The sequence below is a fragment of the Excalfactoria chinensis genome, chromosome 6 (genome assembly GCF_039878825.1).
Source record: "Excalfactoria chinensis isolate bCotChi1 chromosome 6, bCotChi1.hap2, whole genome shotgun sequence".
In the NCBI taxonomy this organism is placed as follows: Eukaryota; Metazoa; Chordata; class Aves; order Galliformes; family Phasianidae; genus Excalfactoria; species Excalfactoria chinensis.
This window is the reverse complement of record NC_092830.1, coordinates 19,517,603-19,537,949: the sequence shown is the minus strand read 5'-3', so window position 1 is coordinate 19,537,949 and position 20,347 is coordinate 19,517,603. Positions and strand designations below refer to the sequence as shown.

The 20,347-nt window shown below is 39.2% G+C and overlaps 1 protein-coding gene across 8 annotated transcripts in view; it reads right to left on the bottom strand.

The window, feature by feature from the left end:
- The window catches only part of SORBS1 (sorbin and SH3 domain containing 1), a 160,770-nt gene that overhangs the window by 118,673 nt on the left and 21,750 nt on the right, over positions 1-20,347 (bottom strand). For all 8 annotated transcript variants that reach the window (XM_072339618.1, XM_072339650.1, XM_072339652.1 and 5 more), the window contains exon 2: positions 2,643-2,701. The gene's annotated coding sequence lies outside the window, so the exon portion shown is untranslated. The remainder of the gene's footprint in view (positions 1-2,642; positions 2,702-20,347) is intronic.

Below are 20,347 nucleotides of genomic sequence, written 5' to 3'. Positions count from 1 at the left end.
ACATTGCAGGTAACTCAGACATATAAGCATGGTAGTAAAACAGATGAGCTAAAAACCCCATTTTCCGGATTGTGCATGACAAGATTTCAGTACTAGTCAAAACGTACTTATCTGTAACCATCACAATTTTCAGAGCTTGGATTTTAGTGACAATATCTCTTCAAGAAGAAAGGTGCCTACCATATATACTGTCTGAAGCATTACGGTTGCAAAGAGAGGTGCAGAGAGAGGCAAGGCTACTTAGCAAAGATGAGCTAGGCACAAAGACTTTTGAACAGATCAGAACTAAAATACTCAGGAAAATTCTCCCCAGTATATTTGGAAGCTGAATTTTTAACAGTAGCAAGCATTCAACAGGTGTAAGCTAGCTGCAGCTCTCTAAGTACACTAACTGGTATCAGAAGCACATCTCTACACAGAAAGATTAACACATCCCAATAAACCTATAATCCTCATTAACTTTTCAGCTCATCAAATATCACAGCTTCCACAATCAAACTAAAACAGGGAGGATCTTCAAGCAGACCAAGTTGAAACCCCTCTCTCCTATACTGCATAGTATAAAGAACACTTTTAAGCAAACCCCTAGTGAAGCCCTCTTTATTTGAGCAGCATTCTTTTCAAATTAAAATAACTGTTTTATCTTCAGCTAAATGGTACAATGCTTTCATGATTAAAAAATCTGAAGTGGAGAAGATAGGGATCTGTTGGCTATTTTATTTTGCCTCTAAAGGACACAGTTTCAAGAACCCAAGCAATAGCCACAATGAATCTCACACAGCTCATTTAGAGTTCAGAGCCTGAAAGAACTGCAAACCCATCGCTGAGAATATGGCCCTCCACCTCACGGTTTTTTGGCAAGGAAGCCATACCTAATTCACAAAAATATCATTCTGAAGGAACTAAAACAACTTCTTTCATGACCATTTTGTTTTGTCTCTAATTCATTTAAAAATGTAACAGGCTCTAACTCAGATATAACTAGAATTAGTTCTAACTAGCATTAGTTCTAGTACTGAACAGATTTATGATACCTTGTGTATACACAGAAAAGCCCCATCTTCAAAAGGTTCCAAGGATGAACTGCTGAGCCTCAGAACAAAAAAGCCCTTTAAGATCAGGTCAAGCCAAGCATTTAGATTCAAAAATAATAAATAAATCCATTTGGAAACAAAAGCCTATTGTATATCGCTTCTCCAGGAAAACCCATGGGTGGCTGAGAATTACTTGGGAAAACTTTGTGTAAATTAGTTCTGAATCATTCTCAGTTCTTTCTCTTACACTGAAAAGAGGGGTCTATAGAGGGAGAAAAGCATTTGTGAGTTCACCCAGGGTCAGGGAATATCTGGCATTCCAAACTCAGAACTAGAAAATGTTCACAGTTCCTGCCTGGGACGGACGCTGAAAAAGAGAATGAACGTCTTCCCTACTCATGACTCACCGAGGAACTGGGACACCTCAGCTCCAGCTACAAATGATTGGGGGTGGGGACCTAGAAAGTACAGAAGGGAACACAAAATTCAGTAGTAAAAGCTCATGCAGTTCAATAATTCAATTGAGCCAATTCCTGCTCTCTACTCAAAAGGGAAAAAGAATACAAAATGGAAAAATAGCAATTGAAAAAAAAAAACAAAAACGTCAGTACCACTGTTCCCCATCATACTTTGCTTTCTCTGCTACCAGGCAGACACTGACAAGCTGACAAAGCCAATGTGAAGAAATATAGGGTCTGTTAGAAAACACAGAATTTCACCCAGGGATTTTGCTGCATCCCATAAAATCATATAGAAACTGATCACCAAAGTCTAGAGTTATTTGCATTAGTTCAAGAAAGTGTGAAAATATAAAGTTACATTATGGGATTTTACAGTAACATTTATAGAAAAAAAAAAAAAAAAAAAAAAAAAAAAAAGCTATTCTTTATTATAAATGCTGAATTCATATGCTAACAATTATCGCCACAAAAGCTATATCAATTCTTCCAAGTTATACAGCAAACTAGACAGCAGGGACAGTTTTGAAACTCTGCACATCAGGTTCCTATTTACTCTGCTATCCTGTCTTCGGGTAAAAATCATACACATCTGCTGAAGGCACTTTCTCCATCTGAGGGAATTCTCCTGGTAAAACTGATTCAGGTACCAAGCTGCTGAAGAGGAGAGGTACAACCTTGATTTGGTCCTTGATTAGAAAATAAGACCTTACTGTGATCTAAGAAGACTTTGTGACTCAGCAAGTGAAGGATACAACACTTCCACTATGTAAGACATTTTCCCAGGAGTGATAACTGAGTCAGGGTGTAACCCTGGGTATTCATATTAATCAACAGACACTGGCCATGAGTAACTTCATTCTCATCCAGGAGCCTCTGAAACCAAGTATTTTGCCATTACATTGAAGCCCAATCTTGAACACCACTCACAGTACAAGCAGTATGGTCATTGCTGTATGCACTAACATGATTTTTCAAGCTTAGTTTTAATTTAGTTCTACTTTGTAGGGAAGACTTGCCTAGTCTATAAAATATTGCATTAAATATCAAGCAAGTATTTTTCCTCTACCAGTAGTTTTGCAGTTCACATTTTTGAAAGTTCCCATGCTGCATTTGAGATGAATACTACAGAGTGTAATAGTGCACATACCTTTGTCAGAGATTGCAGAAAGAGAAGCCACAGGTCCACAGGTATGCTCTGGCCTCCTCCTGGAAAAGAAAAAAGCAGCAAGTGTTATAGAATATGATAATCTAATGCATCTGTTAGAAAAATGAACTCCAAAATTGTCTCTAAGGAAAAAATATGTGTGTGTATAGAGCAAATCACCAGTCTGAGCAATGTGAGAAATTCTTGCAATTAATTCTAGACTATCTACTCCAAGAGTTATTTTTAAAGGCTAAAAGTCACCATTTGTCTGTGAATCAGCTTTTATGAGTGAAGAGCCTCCATGTCGATACAAAACCCAAAGCAACATCATCTGTGTTTATTATTCTGTAAAGAAAAACAGTGCCAAACTTCCTGCAACACCCACTTTAGCTGTTGAAATCCAGAGAACTGAATGTGCTGCTGTTAGGAATGGGAGACAGGAATATGCTTTGATCTAGTATATCAGACACAGGCTTGCAAGGTAATAAGAAGGTATTGGATTCCATAGCAGGTTAAAATAGCTCCAAATATGCAGCCAAATACAGGATGACTTCTATTCACCAACTTTAAAATCTTTCAGCAGTTCTAAACATCCTGAAAATACCATGAAAGTTGGTAAATAGTTGAATTTTCCCAGCTTAAGACATAAATCACAGCCTGATTGATGTTCTAACACTGCTCTTATGTTGCATTTAATACAGAGTTACCTGCGGGACAGGAGCAGGACAAAATTTCTCATGAACAGAGAGGTCTGCTTTGTAGCTATGGCCATTTCTATTTGGTCAGGTGTTTTCCTGCTGGCAGAGGACACAGTCTGTGGATAAGTATGTGTTGGGACATAGTGGGTGTGCCACAGAGCCAGCTTTCTCCTGAGAGAGAGAATTATAGCATTGCTTTTCCATCCTGCAGTCTCCTGGGGAAGCACATCCTCCTGCCTTTGCCCATCTCTTCCTGCAGGTCTCCCTGAGAACCCACTGTGAGAAAAGCTGCCCAGAAAGGCAGATCTGCAAAAGCTATCCAGGTTATTTCAGTGAGATCTCAGTTCTGTAGAAGATTTGTTTTCAAGACTTCTGCTCCAGCTAAAGCATAGGATTTTCTGACCTCATTAGTAGGAACTCACCTGCCCGTTACCCCACTCACATTAGGCATTTCTCTACACATTTTCAAGTGCAGGTGATAGCAAAATTGCAGCTCATTCTCTGCTGCCACCACTAAGGATAAGTGAACAAAAATATGAGCAACCAGCAGACTTCAGCAGCTGCTCTCCAAGTTCAGTGTAGATGATAAGAGCAGGGCTTATGCTCTGAGCTGTCACCTACCACAGAGCCTCAGGGTGGGGAGGATTTTGTGTTTGGATCATGATACAGGAATATTTATCATTTCTGTATACTTCCAGTGAAAAGCTGTCAGTTTGCAATAAAGAAGCAGGCACTACTTGAAATTGAAAAGCTTCTCCCTGCTTCTTTCTTTGCTTTTCAAATGATAGTCCAGTAAGATTGAGAAAATACACCCCATCTCTTCCCCTGCAGCAAGAGCACAGTGTAGGTCACTCCTAAAATAATACCTCTTATTTATTTCCATGGAAACTACAACAGATATAACAGACAAATGGTGTGCCACCTCTCTCCTGTCCTGCTGCTCCTTTCTCAGTTCCAGGATTTGTGCACTTGTTTGTATGTTCTTGCCAGGAGTTTTTCTCTTCCCATAATGTTGTTTTGAGGAACTAGTAAAATCCCCATCTACTTTCCTACCTCTTCTTCCCTGTTATGAATCAATTCGCCTCACCACTTGCATCAACCCAGAAGCGAGGACTAATGATCTACTCCCATCTTGCTCCTTTTCCCATCTCCTCAGTTTCTGGAGCTTATCCTTCTCACAATTTGAGAGATCAGACTCAACACATTGAATAGTGCAACCCATAACCATGCCATAACACTGTGAGGTATACCTATGAAACATCATTTAATACCATTAATACTCTAAAGCCTTTCCCACTAACAGACATGTTTTTGCATGCATGCCTAGCTTGGCTGTTTGTCTTTCAGTAGCATTCAGCTCTTAATGTCTCACTTACATGGGGAGAAAAGTAATGTTTCTCTACCCTATTTGGACACTATGGCAAGCTAAGATCCCTAAAGAAAAACTCTTAATAAATGAAAAAAGCACACTTGTATCCTTTTATCCTGAACTTACTCTGGATCAAATCCCCTATCCAATGCCCATCTTTTAGTTATGGACCAACCAAGCCCATTCATGTTATAGTTTGAATTATTCATGTTCTAATGTTATGGAAAACGCAGAGATACAACACTTTTTTCTATATTAATTTATCAGAGAAAATACTGAGCACAGGTTGCTTGTAACGTGTCAGACTTGGATTGTTCCCTGCACAACAGCTTGTTGACTCAAACATGCACTACCCCCAGAGACGTTTCACAAATAAATGTCTCTAGGAATAGAAACAATCAAACAAGAAAAAGTCAGACTTCTTCTCAATAAAGAATTCTTGATGTTTCTGGCTAAAACGCAGAGCTCAAAAACAGAGAAAGTGAAGTGAGATATGAATACCCTGATTCATTACTCAAGGAAAATGATGATATTTCTATGTGCCTCAAGACAGCAAAATGCGGAAGTGTGCTGGAACACACATTCTTTTGAAGAGCAGTAACAGTTACAGTTGCGATTAGATAGGTAACTCTGACATGAACCACTTTTATCTAACATTAATTCAGAGTTGTTTCCATTGGTTTGCCATGGAGAAGAAAATCTTTGAGAGCCCAATTAAGTTAAATCACTAACACATGCTTCCTACGGATATCCTTGAGAATCAGGCACACATTGCAACAACATTCCTAGCAGCTAGAAGGGCAATAACAGCAAAATTAAATTCTGCTTTTAAACTGCTGATTTACAGCTTGAAGAAATCATACCCAGGATGTTGCCCGCTCTCCACAAAATAGTCTGGTGAGGGCAAATATGCACGTATTTCCCTTCTGGCAAATGCAGCAGTCTACTTTGCTTATATGAGAGCCACACAGCCTTCAGAGAGCTTGAGAAAGATGGAATAGAATAACTGAATTCTTATCTTTTAAATAAATGAAGTACAGAACACATCGTCTGTCTGGGATAATGTTTTAGAGCACAAGTAAATTTTCTAAATTACTTATAAGTGTGGAAATCTGGATCTTCAGATATGAATAGCAAATGTACACATCTTGGGTATCAAAAATAAAGATGTTGTGAAACTGGAAGTTGCTGGAGGTACAATGAACAATCTGGGAAACCTTTCCTGCACCTTACACATAAACTTATCTCATTCATAACTACTTTATTGCCTCCTCTCAAAACAATCTTTGCAGTGCTTAACTACTTTTGGCCACAAACTTTGAGCTTTTTACTTACATTATCATACATAATCATGATCAGCCTCCATCCTGCCACCTCAACTAAGCATATAAAATATGAAGAAGTCAGGATGCAGGGATAAGCGTCAGGCTGTTCAAAACTTTGGTCTTCATTATAACTGCATCCTTTAAACAAGAAAGATGCATAACAAGTGACCACTCCTGAGTATCTCCGGCAAACTGTTAAGAGCCACAAGGGCTTAGGTTCTTCCAATAGGAGCTCCTGCCTTGTGAAACAGGTCCAGCAGCCTCCAGGAAGCTTGGTACTATCCCAGACTGTTTTGAGCACCATGAAAGCATTTCCAGCTTAAGGTTTTAAGACAGATTCTGGAATGACTGGATTTATTATCCCTTCCAGGAAAAGGCTAAGGTGAGATCTCTGGAATAAGTACTACACAACCTTCTGGAGCAGAACTCTGTAGCTCAAGTATGCTGACAAACATGCCCTGTACTGAAAACAAACAAACAAACAAACAGTGCCCATATTGTATAGAAGCCCATGCTAGCCTGTGTACATCCATCCTTCCAGCCACAAGAGTCTAACATCAGTCAATTCTTGCAAAAATTAGTCTTGCACATCAAAGGACATTTGCTGTGCCACTTACAGTAATATGAAGGCTGCCGTTTTTCACACAATTTTTGTGAAGGAAAAACATGCCTAGGTTGGCACTGTACACGATGCATTACAGACCCAGCATTAACAAAACGTGAATGTGGGGGAGCAGGGAGAAAAGAGAGGAAAGAGAAAACAGTGTCACAGCCTCTGCCATTTCAGAGTGCTTGTCCCTTTTAATCACAATGGAAAGCAAACCCCCGGCAAGATACTGAAGGTTCAACTCACAGCACAGAATGAAAACGAGTCATTTTCTCCAGCTTAGTCACTGACTTTCCATGTATCTCAAACAAAAAGCCAGGAAGAGCATAGAGGATTGCAGCAGCAGCAATAGTACTGCTGCAAAAAGGTCTTACAACAAACATGTCTTTGGAAAAAATGACTGTAGTAATGCAACGAGGAACAGAAGATCACAAAAGGAAGCTGATGATGAAGGGACACTTTCTCTCAACCTCTAGTACTGTAATCCTAGCAACCAGAGCTCTTCAAAAGCATGTGTAGGAGGATACTGGGAAAAAAGGGTAGAACTGTTTATAGTACATAGAAATAGAGCCTGCAGAAGTAGCCAAATGAGGAGAATAACTTCTATGCAAGAACAGAAGAGTGGAAGGAAATGGGTAGGTAAGGACAATTGTAGGATTTGTACTGTATGGAAGAGAATCCCTTCTAAGTAGGGTGCAATGGAAAAGATGCTTCACCCATGGAGTTGGAAGAATAACTCATCTGGAATAGGAACCTTTTAATGTTTTTTATCTGTGCATCTGTTACTACATGGGTTATAGTACTTACTGATAATTAGCACTTTATCAGCTGAAAAGTCAAAGCATTTTGTTCATCAATCCATTTAGTCTTAAACGTCTTTATGAGATGCCTATCAGACAAGACTGAAAGTCTGGTGTGAATCACAAATACTTTAAAGGGTTTCCAAAGTTTGAATACTCAACACTTTCTGAAAATAAACTTCCCGGAACAAGTTTCTGTGTCACTTTGTATCACTCAGCCTTTCTGATATCCTGGCCATTTCCTCTTCACTACAGCAAACAAAATGGAGATGCAGAGGCAACCAAACAGCTTGTTTAATAAAGGCTTATTTGCAATCCTAAAAGAAAGCTGTGGGTTTTTCATCAGTTGTCAAGCACTACAGATCTCACTAGGAAAATTACATCCCACCTGCAAAAGGCAACAGAAGCTTGAAAATCTATTAAGTGGTATCTAATAAATCCCACAAGATTTCACACAAATTCCCACAAAAATCCATTGCATTCATTTAGATAACACACGAGCTCCTCTATGGACAGATTATGAAAAACTGTCTGCTTGCTGACCTGCTTAAGAATTAAATTAATGACCCAGTCCACAGGCGTGAAAATACCTTCCAAATTAGATTGCCGCAAATCAGAGTGAGAAATGCACGCACAACCCATATTTATGTATTTATTAAACAAACAGGCACTCTTTTCTGCAGTTATTTCTGTGTGGACTCCTCTGTGGCACCAGCAGAGCTGATCCAGGCTGCCACTTATCACTGATATTTATCAGTGGCTTTTTTTGAGCAAAGATGTTCATGAATAAAAGAAAGCCTGGTGGCAATAGGGTTTAATCAGGTACAGAGGGAATCAAGATCTAACAAAACAAATTTAGAGTCCACATACAGAAAAAAGTTCAAAGCCACTTATTTACACTGACAGTATATTAATTATTGGCCCATAAGTAATTCCATTACACCTCTTTATACAATCTAAATATTCATATCATTATTTGGTGCTATCAAGATAACACCTTAATTATCTGGAAACACGAACTGCAGCAAGGCAAAAATAAACAAAAATAAACTAAGATAAAGTGAGAAAACATTTGACAGAGCTCTGAGAAGCATACAGAAAACCCAAGCACATTTCATCACTACATCTTTTCATGTTGTTTCCAACTGATTTTTTTGACACTGGAATTGGCTTTTAATAGATGCAAAGGAGATAAATGTCTCATTACCAAAAATAAATCCATCTGTTAAGGATGGCAGAAAGAGGCACAGGCACTGCACTGCCTATTATGGTATTAAGCAACAGATTTCACTCCCTCTGCTACATGCCCATTAATTAAAAATTTGACAAGCTTCTCCAAAGAATTTCTGAGCTTCTTTGGTCCTCTTTAATTCATCCATAACTCTTTGTATATATAAACATGTCAGGCCTGAACAGAAGTAGGACATGCACATAGTTCACCACAGAATTCTTTTCCTATTGAAACACAAATACTGGTAAAGAAACAATAACAGACAAAAGGGGAATAATGCAAGAAATTAACGCAATGAAACAAATGTGCCTGCAATTCCCTGTCCAGTCACCAGATGAAGCTGCTTAAAGCACCAGCACCAATATGCTTGTGTGCCTTTTTGACCACACAGACCTCCTCTGTCGGTGCCAGAACTGCATGCAGCAGCTCCCAGTGAGCTGAACCACTTTGCATCGCAGCTTTGCACAAACGCGAGACACGGCTGTAAAAGGAAATGGTCGCTTGCTCTGCACTAGCAGCGTGCTGCACACAGCCACGATGCAGTGAAGCCTTTGTTCTCTTTGCAGTAACATTCCCTCCCTGTGGTCAGGCAGAGTAGCCAATGCCTTCTCACTACTGGTGTAACATGGGCAGATGTCTGTCAAACACATGCGCACACAAAGATATACTCACTGATTTTTGTCTTTTCTTCTTGCTCTCCTTTGATGAGGAAAAAAACCCACAAAAACATTATAGAGCAAAACTGCACATCAGAACAGCTCCCATTCAGTCTGTTGTTATACTTACATCAAATAGCCTGGAAAGAAAAATTGGTTGGCTATTGCTGTTTATATGGTGAAAAGGCAGATGTAAATGTAAAAACTGAAGTACAGAGGAGCTTCCACTCCATCACACAGTAATGATATCCTGTGCTTTACTCAGCTGTTCTTCTGCCCTTTAATGCAAATCCAAATGAAACAATTCCTTTCTGGCATGCGGGAGGGCGAGATAGCCTAATAGGTCTTCACCACCTCTCAGCAATCTCTGCCTTGCATGGCTTGTTTTATTGACTTATCTCACTGGCGGTTTGTGGGCAGAAGCAGGTGCCTCATACAAATGCCAGGACCCTCTCACTTCATGATGCTACTGTGCAAGTAATCAGAATTAAAACAAAACCCATCATTTCCTTTCTGAAGGATTTACTCTGTATCACCACACATAATTTTTCCACGTACAAACAAAGTTCAACAACACCATACCAGAAATATTATATTAACCCATGTAACCCTTCCACTTCAGGGCCATGGGCTCTACTGCATCTGATACACCAGTTGATGTAGAGCAGGACTACAGTCCCTACCCTAGGAAGCACCCACGGTTTTGTCAAGTTAAAATCAGTTTGCTTATTACACTGAAGAGTTAGGAGAGATAATGAGAAGCATACAGTGGATAACATATGGTACTCTCCTGGCTTCTCATGATTTTTCAGCAAAATATGAATTACTGAGGGAAATAATTACTGCTTTTACAGAACTGCATTTCCTGAATTAGATTAAAAGCAAATAAAAAGCCTTGCTGAAAGCACAATGGATTCTATCTAGTCCGTGTACTCCCACAGCAGACTTTGCCATTAATATTCCAATGCAAGTCCAAAATGATTATCTAATATAAAATCTTGCTGCTGCCAGTTCAAAAAAGAAATGGAAAAGAAAATAAAAGAAAAAGCAAGCAGATTTAAGATAGACAAGGAAGAGAGGTTGGAAATTCTGTCATCTGTCAGAGGTCCTCAGCTAACAAGAGAGAGGATGTCTATATGTGTTCAGATAACACCTTAAGGAGTTACTACAGCATGGATACCAAATCACATTGTTTATTAACACTGCCTTTCTGACTAAAAGTACACACAATGAAACTTGCACTTCTAAGCACAAGTGGGGGAAAAAATCAACCCCTTACTTAGAAAAAAAGTTATTATATGTCTCAGCATTAAGTGTCTGCATGAGACTGCTTTCCTACGTCTATCACATGGGAAGCAGGAGCAGCCTGATTTTTAATGTTTAACCATGTTAAAATAATGACCAAGCAAGCTGTACTTTTGGAAGTTAAGCAGCAAAATTTAACTACAGGAAAGGAAAGTCTGTTTTCAGTGCTTGGAATTGTTCCTGACTTTTTGCAGTGAGAACATTTAGCAGTTCATGTTAACATTTAACTCTGTGTTTTTCCAGTACTCCACCAGTTTTCCTCCAGGGATGCAGAGGAAGGCAGTGGCATAGCTGAACTCTTACTCTCCTTTAAAAGCAAAAAGGGAAATGGCCTCTAATCACAGAAAACAGCTGCAGAAAACATATGAAAGAAGAAAAAAGTTTCTCAAGAGAAATTTTCTGTAGATTGCACGAGAAGAACATCTTAACGAATAAGCAACTTATACAGACAGTAAATGATGAAAAGGAGGTAAATAAAAATTGTCATCTGACCTCTTCATTAATATTTGGAGAGTGATGGTACTGCCTGACTCGGTCACTTAGTCATTCTGAACGTGTAAGAGGTCAATTTTGAGAAATCCTTCAATTGGTTGCCAGTGAGTGTCTGTTCCTTTCTATATTCACCTCTTTAAGGCTGCTCCAGCTTTCAGGGTAAAGCAAAACAAGCTCATTTGATGATGTCCTGGCCCCCCTCTTACAATCCATTCTTACTGTCTAGTTTTCTGTAATCTTGTTATAAGACGCTCCTTCCTTCTGCCTACCCATTTTTTACTTATTTCTTCCTGAATGCTTTCCAAGTCCATTTCCTTGATTTTTGAGTTAGTAAGAAACAGGGCTTTCAAATTAAACGCAGAATGGAATCTATCCACACTCAGAGTAAGCCATAAGGAAGAAACAACTGGGTGTTCAGAGATGGCAGCACCTGGTTCCCTCTGGTGAGCATGCACTCTGCATCCTCCCTTGTGCCCCACTGTAAGAGCATAGGCAAACAGGACAGTCACAGCCCCATTCTTCAAGCCCACTGGTCAAAAGGACACAGTGCTGACAGCTCTAATGGAAATCACTGGTGCCTAGGGGTGGCCATCACTTCTAAAAGGCAAGAGGCACATTGCTTTGGTACTTAGATGACTCTGGATTTTAAAAGCTTTTAGCGTTAGAAAACATGATGAGTGAATAAACGATGGCATGTATTTTCCAGATGCAAAATTTGTTGTAATGAAACTCAGAAGGAAAGCCAATACTCCTGCAGGCAATAAAAAGCTCACTGTGTCAGAGCTTTCTATCCTTCCACCATTCTGTTCGGCTCTTCTTAAGTGGAAGGTGTTCTGCAGCCTTTCACACTTGACCTCTTAATTAAAGCATGGTTAAATTAATATCTCAGACACTATGTATCCTTTACCCATCTCTATCAGTAATTAAACTAATTCTCAAGGGAATGAGACCATTTGTTATGTGTGATGTAACTTAAGCAGGGGTATTCCAGAGAAAGCGAAGGAGCTGATGTTATAGATGCAGTCATTTATATTTTAAAGAGCGCTATTGTAAATGAAAGAACACCACCTGTGACAGCTAAAGGCAGCCCCCAGCCAAATGAAATCTTCTGTGTCACCTGCAGACAGTACAATGCATATGGCCTCCCTACCTCTGGCTGCAACAGTGAATAACTAAATGGCACAGGAGACGGACTTTAAACATTCTCCATCTCTGAGATGATAAAACAAAAATCCACTTTCAAAACCAATGGGATGGCATTTAACAATCATTTCCTATTAGTTCAACATGAAAAGTAAGATATTTTGAAGCAGGTCTAAGGTCTTTTTTATGGGCAATGCATTCTGGTTATTTTTGTATTTGTGGAAATCCTGGAAGTAGAACACCTTGACTCTTGACTGTGATAGTCACAATACAAACAAGTGAATCATCCTGCAGAAAGACTGCATGTAATCAATGTTAACTAAGAACTAGTTTAATATGTGAAAAAGAGTAATCATTGGGATCAAAACTGCTATAAAATATTTACTGTTGCTATTGCACCAGTTCCAAATATGGGTTCTGTCATCCAAGTACCAGGAGCAATACAGTAAGAAAATAATTTCATCTTAAGATAAAAGAAGTACAATGGCAGCCAACCACATGAGCAGCACAGTCAGCTGCCCCAGTGGGAACAGGCTGAGTGTAAAACAGCACCCAGAGCAGAAGAATCTAATCTCCTCTTCATGATGATGTATGAAGGACTGAGTAATGTGAAATAAGTCCTAGAAGGTAACAACCAAAGAGGTAGAAAAGATATGTGAAGTGCCACAATAACACAGAAAGAAAAACCCATTCATTTAAGAACAAGACTGATTTGCTGACATCTTCTCAGATGCCAGTTTGTGGACTTGAATTCATGCTGGAACCTGAAGCACTGAAAGCACTGTTGCAGCTAGTAAACTCTTTGTATTCATCTGAGGTGTATCTATTGGGAAACAAGGTCTAGCAAAGGTCTGCTCTCCTGCATAGGAAGCTCTCCAGGCTGCAAACGAGCCATCCTGAGCAACAGAGATTTCTCCCAGATGTATTCTTCACCTAGGGTTTAAACACACAGCTTTCAGGTTATAAGCAACCAACATTTTTTCAGAGAGAAAGAGAACAGAAACCATTCCCAACTCTCACACCTATAGTGGGATTAGTAAACCACAACACACAAGGCAGCACTGCCTAGAGCAGTTTTTCTGGATGAAGGAAAGAGAAACCACACAAAGTCCTTTTGGCACAGGCAATAAAGCTTACTGTGTTGTTTTGTTCCACTTCTATGTTTTGGCATTGAGACCATCCCTCTTGAGTCTTAATGTAAAAATCAGGCATCAAAATGTTTCTTATAAAATTGTGAATATGACAATCAAAACAGTAAAAAAAAAATAAAATCCAATGGCAAAGATTTTTAAGATTATATTTCTACTTTAAAGTACTCAACTACTTTTAAGTATTTAAAAACAAAACACTACCCCTATGTGCTTTAAAGGCCTTTTTGATCCTCCAGTGCTGCTAACTCAAAAAGCAGAAGCACTCTCACAGAGCCTGCACCAGCCTCCTTCCTTATATTAAGGGAGCTGTTGCTGAGCTCCTTAGAAGTCTACTCTACACTGAAGCGTATTTGTCTCTCTGGGGTTTACTGAACAACAGCCACCTCTCCATTCCTCAAGGGAAACATATCCATGTCTGCCACTGGTATTAAGCATCAGACTGCTGACTACAGTCTAATCAAAGACTGAGAAATAGGCTCAGCAACCTTGCATATCTGAGAATGCCTCTATCTCTGCTCCTCTAGATTTTAGTGCACAAAACAAGTCATTGTGGTTGCTGTGACTTCTGCACCGTTACCAAAATATGAAATCCATACAACATGAAAAAAAATACTTAACTTTTGATCTATTTCAGCTTTTTCTTAGCTTAGAAGAGAAGCCAAGTGAGAATCGTGGAGAAACTTTTTTGGCTTCTCTACAATTAATCTTTAAAATATTGCTGAGGAAATAAGATAGCTAAATGATTGTTGTCTTAAATATACGCTGATCATCTTATAGCGCAGCCAGTTTATTCCAGCTCTGCTATGTAAAGCATCAGAGACTGAGCACATGACAGATAAAATAATCAGAGGCATTCAGTTGTGAATAAACAAGGCCAGAGCAGAACATGAATATAAGAAGGGAGGATTTAAACCCTCTTATAAACAGATTGTTATCATCCCATGGAAGGCAAAACTGAGTGGGCAAGTTCCCGTCATATCCAGGGCACCATCTGGAAAATGAAGTGAACATTTTTAGAAGTAATTAAGATAACTTATTGTGATACTAACAGCATTAATTGGAGTATATATAGGCTCAAAAGACCAGATCCTCATCTGGTACAGTGAAAGTATCTTCTCAAGCCGATGGCATTACAAAGTGTTATAGAGTAACACTGTAACGCCTACACAAACATAAAATTTTACTTCTCTTTCTACTGCTTTTATTTGCAAACACTGACATTTCAAGCCTTTAAACACCTGAGTTTCTCTCAATTACAGATCCCTTAGGATCCAACATCTCCAATCTAAGCAGTATTACTTCAGATTTACAGTAGCACCATTAAGCATGAGATGCCATATCTTTGCTACACTGTAACTGCACTGTAACTGCTCTAACTCTTTAAACCATTTCAGATATAACAATCCTCAGTACAAACACACCATGAGTACCACACAACCCAGAGCTGAAACTTGCAGGTTTGACTCACCAGCACTCAATGAAAATGTACCAATGTCAAGAACTGATATATTTCTTTGTCTGTCTTCAGGCAGTGTCAATTATTTGTCACTTCTAAGAAAACTGTATGAATTACACCCCAGGATAACGCAGAAAATCATACATCCACAGCACTGGGACATTCAGCTAAGAAAGTTTATTTTCATGAGCACGAAGGTGATTTTGGAAGAAAAGACTGCAATAACGCACAGAAATAAGCAAAATATCTTTTCACTATGGAAGAATTTTTGAAAGATTCCAATGTGAAATGCCACAGTAAAACATGCTCTAAACCTTCTGGCATATAGTGGTAATCACAAACCGTGAGACAGTTTAATAAATAAAGATGAATTTCAGTGGTCTGAATAAGGCAGTATAGATAAAGGTTATAGATAATTAGACAGCAAATGACATGCTCTCCATTTATGTACAGATGGAAAACTGCTTTGACTTCACTGGAGGTAACATGATGTAAAGAGCAAAATTTGTTTCCTTAGTGTGCCTGGAGGATTTAGCTTCCAGCAGGTGCTCCTGATTTCTACTAGAAGTATCCCCAAAGATGCTGGGAATGAAAGGAGAATAATGCACCAAGAAATATCACCGTCTCCATCCAGAAACACGGGAATGCATTAGATCTGAAGCCACAAGAACATTTCTGCTTTGTGGGATAAGGCAATAGAGCAAGAGACAGGCTGCAGTAAGACAGCTGCAACTCAGAAAAATCAGGCCTATCATCACAGGACAAGACCACAACCCTGTATACTGTCAGGGACCTACCATTACACTTTCAGGCTACAACTTGTGTTAGCATGCCTATACACAAATCCTACAGAGGTGAGAACAGCACAGTACGAAGAGACATCACCTTCAGGTCTGTGGAGAGGGCTGTGGGACTCACACCAGAGACAAACTACAGAATGGAGATAGGTTTTGCTAATCTCTGGGTATCTGATGTACTTCTGGTGGGCTTGGGTTTGTTACAAGGGTTTTTTGAAAGAGAGGGCATTTGTTCAATAACAATGTTAAATTAAGGTTGAGGACACTGAATGATGCACAATCTACTGTGGAAAGTACAAAGGGCATCCCATGCAAAGGGACAGGGGATTCAGGAGGGCTACAATTCCTCAAGTACAGTGAGATAACATTCCTGGAAATATATTTCTGCAGATCAAATGAGAGGGAGTTGCAGGTACATGTACTCTCCAGTCATCATTGCAACCAACAGTTAAATTCCAGTTAATCATTACCTTGGAATGGTGGATGATATAGCTATCCCTATCAGAGACAACGGCTTAAGGACCCCATGTAATTTACAGTCTCATTGTCACCTTGAGGCTGCCAGAAAATGAAAATTATGGTTGCAAAATAGCAGTATTTCTCATTAAAATCCCAAGGTGTTAATTACATAAGTAGTCTTATACACTACACTTCACAACCTCTCCCCAGGAAACTTGTTAGACTCTTCTAATAATGCACAAGCATCATCTTATTCCCATGAAATGGAACAAAGTCTGTTCAGTATGACAGGCTTGTACTGAAGAGTTCCTGCACAAAAATATCAGGGATCAGCTTCTACACATATCCAGTGGCAGAAACTGGCCTTTATTACTGTTGCATGTCTGACAATATCAGAAAGGATAAAATATTTCACAGGGACAAGGGCAACAGTGCTCCATTCCAGGACTTGTCATCACTTCTGATTAGGAGTTCCCAAACGCACAGCCTGTTGTCACTCTGGAGATGCAAGGAAAAGAGCACCAGCCTCTACAACGCAAGTGAGAAATAAAACAAACAAACAAACAAAAAACTGAAGGAGAAGAAAAGGAGGGAAAAAAGTTATCTGAATTTTAAAAAGCAAGGCTGCTGTGCAATCACACTTCCACAGTGGGGAAGAAAACACTCCTAGCCTCCTTTAGGTGCTGAGTGTACAGACCCTAGAGGATAGAGAACATTTTCTCATTTTTCCCAGCTCTGTTTTTCACACAGTTTACATTTCATTAAGGTATATAAAGGAGCTGAAGGACAGAGGCGCAGAAGCAAGCACATTTTTCCCTCCTCAGCCTAGTAATTCCTTCTCCATTTCAACCTTCAGTAGCTACTGGATATTACTACATATTCCCTCAGGAAGTTAGAACAGCCCTAATTAGTCTGTGATAATGAAAGATACCTTTTAGCTGCATATCCTTTTCACCACATACTGGAGGCCATCGGAAATTTTCACAAAACAAATTATACGAGGATGTGACCCAGGCCAGCTGTGCCTACATTCCTGTTAGCCCTAGTGGCCCACGACAACCAGATGGGACTACCAACTAATAACCCAGCCATGCTGACAGGGAGAGGCCACCAGGCAGCAATTATAATATCAGTAGCTGTCACTGCTGTGAGCACTAGTACAGCTGAGAGAAGAGAAATGGTACTGAAAATAAGGTAGGCAACTTCTCTGTTGTTTTATTCCAAGCTGTGCTGCAGCTAAATAAGAAATAGAACAATAAAGAAAATGTAGTCTAAGTCTACCAGCTTTTAGTTTAAATGCTAAGAAAGTAAAAGTCTTCCCTAATTGCACCCACATGTCTCATTCAAGCATTTTGTGCTTGAGCTAAGGAACATAACTAGGTCCTATTTTTATAGCTGAAGAACACAGGAACAGATCTAATTTAGTTACAGTTCAAATCCATCATCCAGAACTTCATCATCACACCCACATGGACACCTGCAGCTGGCACTCAACAGGAAGGAAGAAGGTTCCACCCTGCACCATGATTGATTCCATCACAACCAAAGAGACTGTCAAACACCAAGACTGCTGGCAGGAAGGCAGTGGAAGGGCTTCAGTGCGAAAGATCATGCTGGTTTTATTTCATGAGGAACAACCTAGTGGTGAAGGCTGCAGAGCTGAGTTCGTATTTGTTTGAAGGAATACTTCAAAACAATTTGGACAAATGATTTAATCTCTTAGTGCCTCTTAAATTGTAATTCAAAATTTAAGAGTAGCATTAATACTCTGCCTAGCAGAAATCCAATATCCAATTCTGCAAGGCAGAAGCAGCTTAAGTCTAAATCAACAGAACAATCTAAGCTGACCACCTACTTCTCAGCACAATGCTTGCTCTAGAACAGTGCACAGAAAGGAAACTCCTAATTGTGGGTAAAGTTTCCATCTTTAATATTTTTTTCTTCCTTAAAATGAAAGAGTACCAAGTCTCTGACCACTGCATGCAAAGGGGTGCAGAGTATTCACCCAGGGCAAGCTGGAGATCCTGGGCACCCAGAACTCAGAGGGGGTTCAGTGAGTATCACCCCAAGGCAATGACTCTAGCTCAACGCAGTCCAGCAAATGGACAACCAACAAACCAGTAGACAGGAAACACGTTTGGCATGTAGCATCCTGTCAACATTGTGTCAAAATTGAGCTATCTCTGCAACACATTTCAATTTCAAGGAATTGGTGACTTGCTAAATATATTGCATTGGAATTTTTCCAAAACACCTCAGTCATTGGAGCAAAACTGTAATGCTCTTTAGTGTGTATCAACATTATCTAAGTTTCAGATAGTATTGATTAGTTTAACAAGAGGAGCTCTGATGATCAAAACATTTCTTGGTTTCGTGCACTGGCTAAGAATATTCATTCTAGTGAATGACACTGGGGTATAACTTGGGTAATTTGAGGTTTTGTTTTTCTTAAGCTGATTGTGTATGTCTTGCTTGGCAGGAGTCCATCTCAGCTAGAATTTCCTACATTTTGCTTTGGGACCATCTGAATAAAAGAGGTACTTACTGCTCAATAGCTCAAATAAAAAGGCTTCAACCCTTTAATAGAATTTAAACCACAACTGACGCAGCCATGCCATGAAGGGTAAAAAACAAAACAAAACAAAAAAACAAAACAAAAAAAAAAAACCAACAGCAACACAACAAAAAAGGGTTCTTCAGTTTTAGAAGGACAAGATATTCCCTGTGGAAACATATTCAGTACTTTCTAGATAGATATAACGGAATTCTAGTGACAATGAAGAAGTTACTGTACCAGTACTACAAAATACAACTTTATGCAACATTGATACACTTTTCCTAACTCCTTAGTACATTACATTTCTGTCACTCTGAAAAAACATTTTTCCCTTTTATTTAACCATTGTAGGGGCTTAGTGATTTGCCACAAAACGCACCAAGGTTAATGTGATTTGTTGAGTTAATTTAATTTGTAAAGAAATATCCTCCCCTGAGTAAGCTCCTAACAGTATACTGTCAAGCTTGTACTGCTGCACTAAGGATCTGAAGTGTTACACTTGCTCAGAAAAAGTTCTCAAAGCCACGAGGCCTGAGCTCATTTTGCCTCACTATGTATATTTTTGGTATGCACAAGACAGACAGATCCGCTGCATGGCAAAAATTAAAATTCTCTTTACATAATTAAACATTTTAAAAATTCATGCAAAACTGATTCTAACAGCACAGCCAAAATTCAACTCATAATCTCATCTGTACTGTGACTGCACACACACAGTAACACGTATGCTCAAAATACACAGCAAATTGAGCCAACATAGCAGAAGACAAAGGACTTCACAAATGAAGGTGTTTTTCTTTTTCAAACCTGCAATATATTCATCTTCCATTGCTGAGTTAGTACTACTGAGCTCATAAAACATTTTACTTTAAGAGTGGCATTGTTGATAGTTAACAGGTACTTAGTCTTACATTCAGGATGTAGATGTCAAATTAAGTGAGAATAAAACAAATGGAAGATATTTGAGCCAAATCTGGATAAAGGGAAGTTCAGTAGAAGTTATTGCTACAGTTTAAGAGTGCGAGAAATCACTCAACAATGTCATAAAGAAGAATTACACCATATTGTTTTAGGCCCAGGGAAAATTGCTTTCCACTTCTTCTCAAGCTTACACTTCATTATTTTATTCTTTAGCTAGGCTGAAGGCAAAGCTATTTTCCTTTGCTCACAGACAAAATGCATTTGCCCACAATGACTGGCTGAACTACACATTTTGGAAGCAGGAATGAGATTTACTTTGAAATCTGTTTTGTTCAGAGCCTAAGAAATGGAAACAGTGGTCCTGACTGTACCCTACTACCAATACCATAGTAACAAAAGATAAAAAATCATCCTCTGTCCAACTGATACTGAATCACAGTTGGCTACATACTAAAATTCCTTAGCCTATGTACCAAAAGTCAGAAACCACCTGAGTGTCATGTGAAACTATACACTGAACATTCCTGATCAAAACTTGAATGAATACTGACATTTTGCCTACTTCATTAGATCCAGTTCCTGACATCCCACAAAGAAGTTCTGGCAGTATTAACTTTGGCTAAGAGCTGAATTAACGATGGGAACCTAAAATGCATTTAGGTGGTGCTCTTTACAAGAAAACAGGATTACAGTTTGCTTTAGTACACTTTCCTCCCTCTTTAGATCCATGGAACTTGGAGG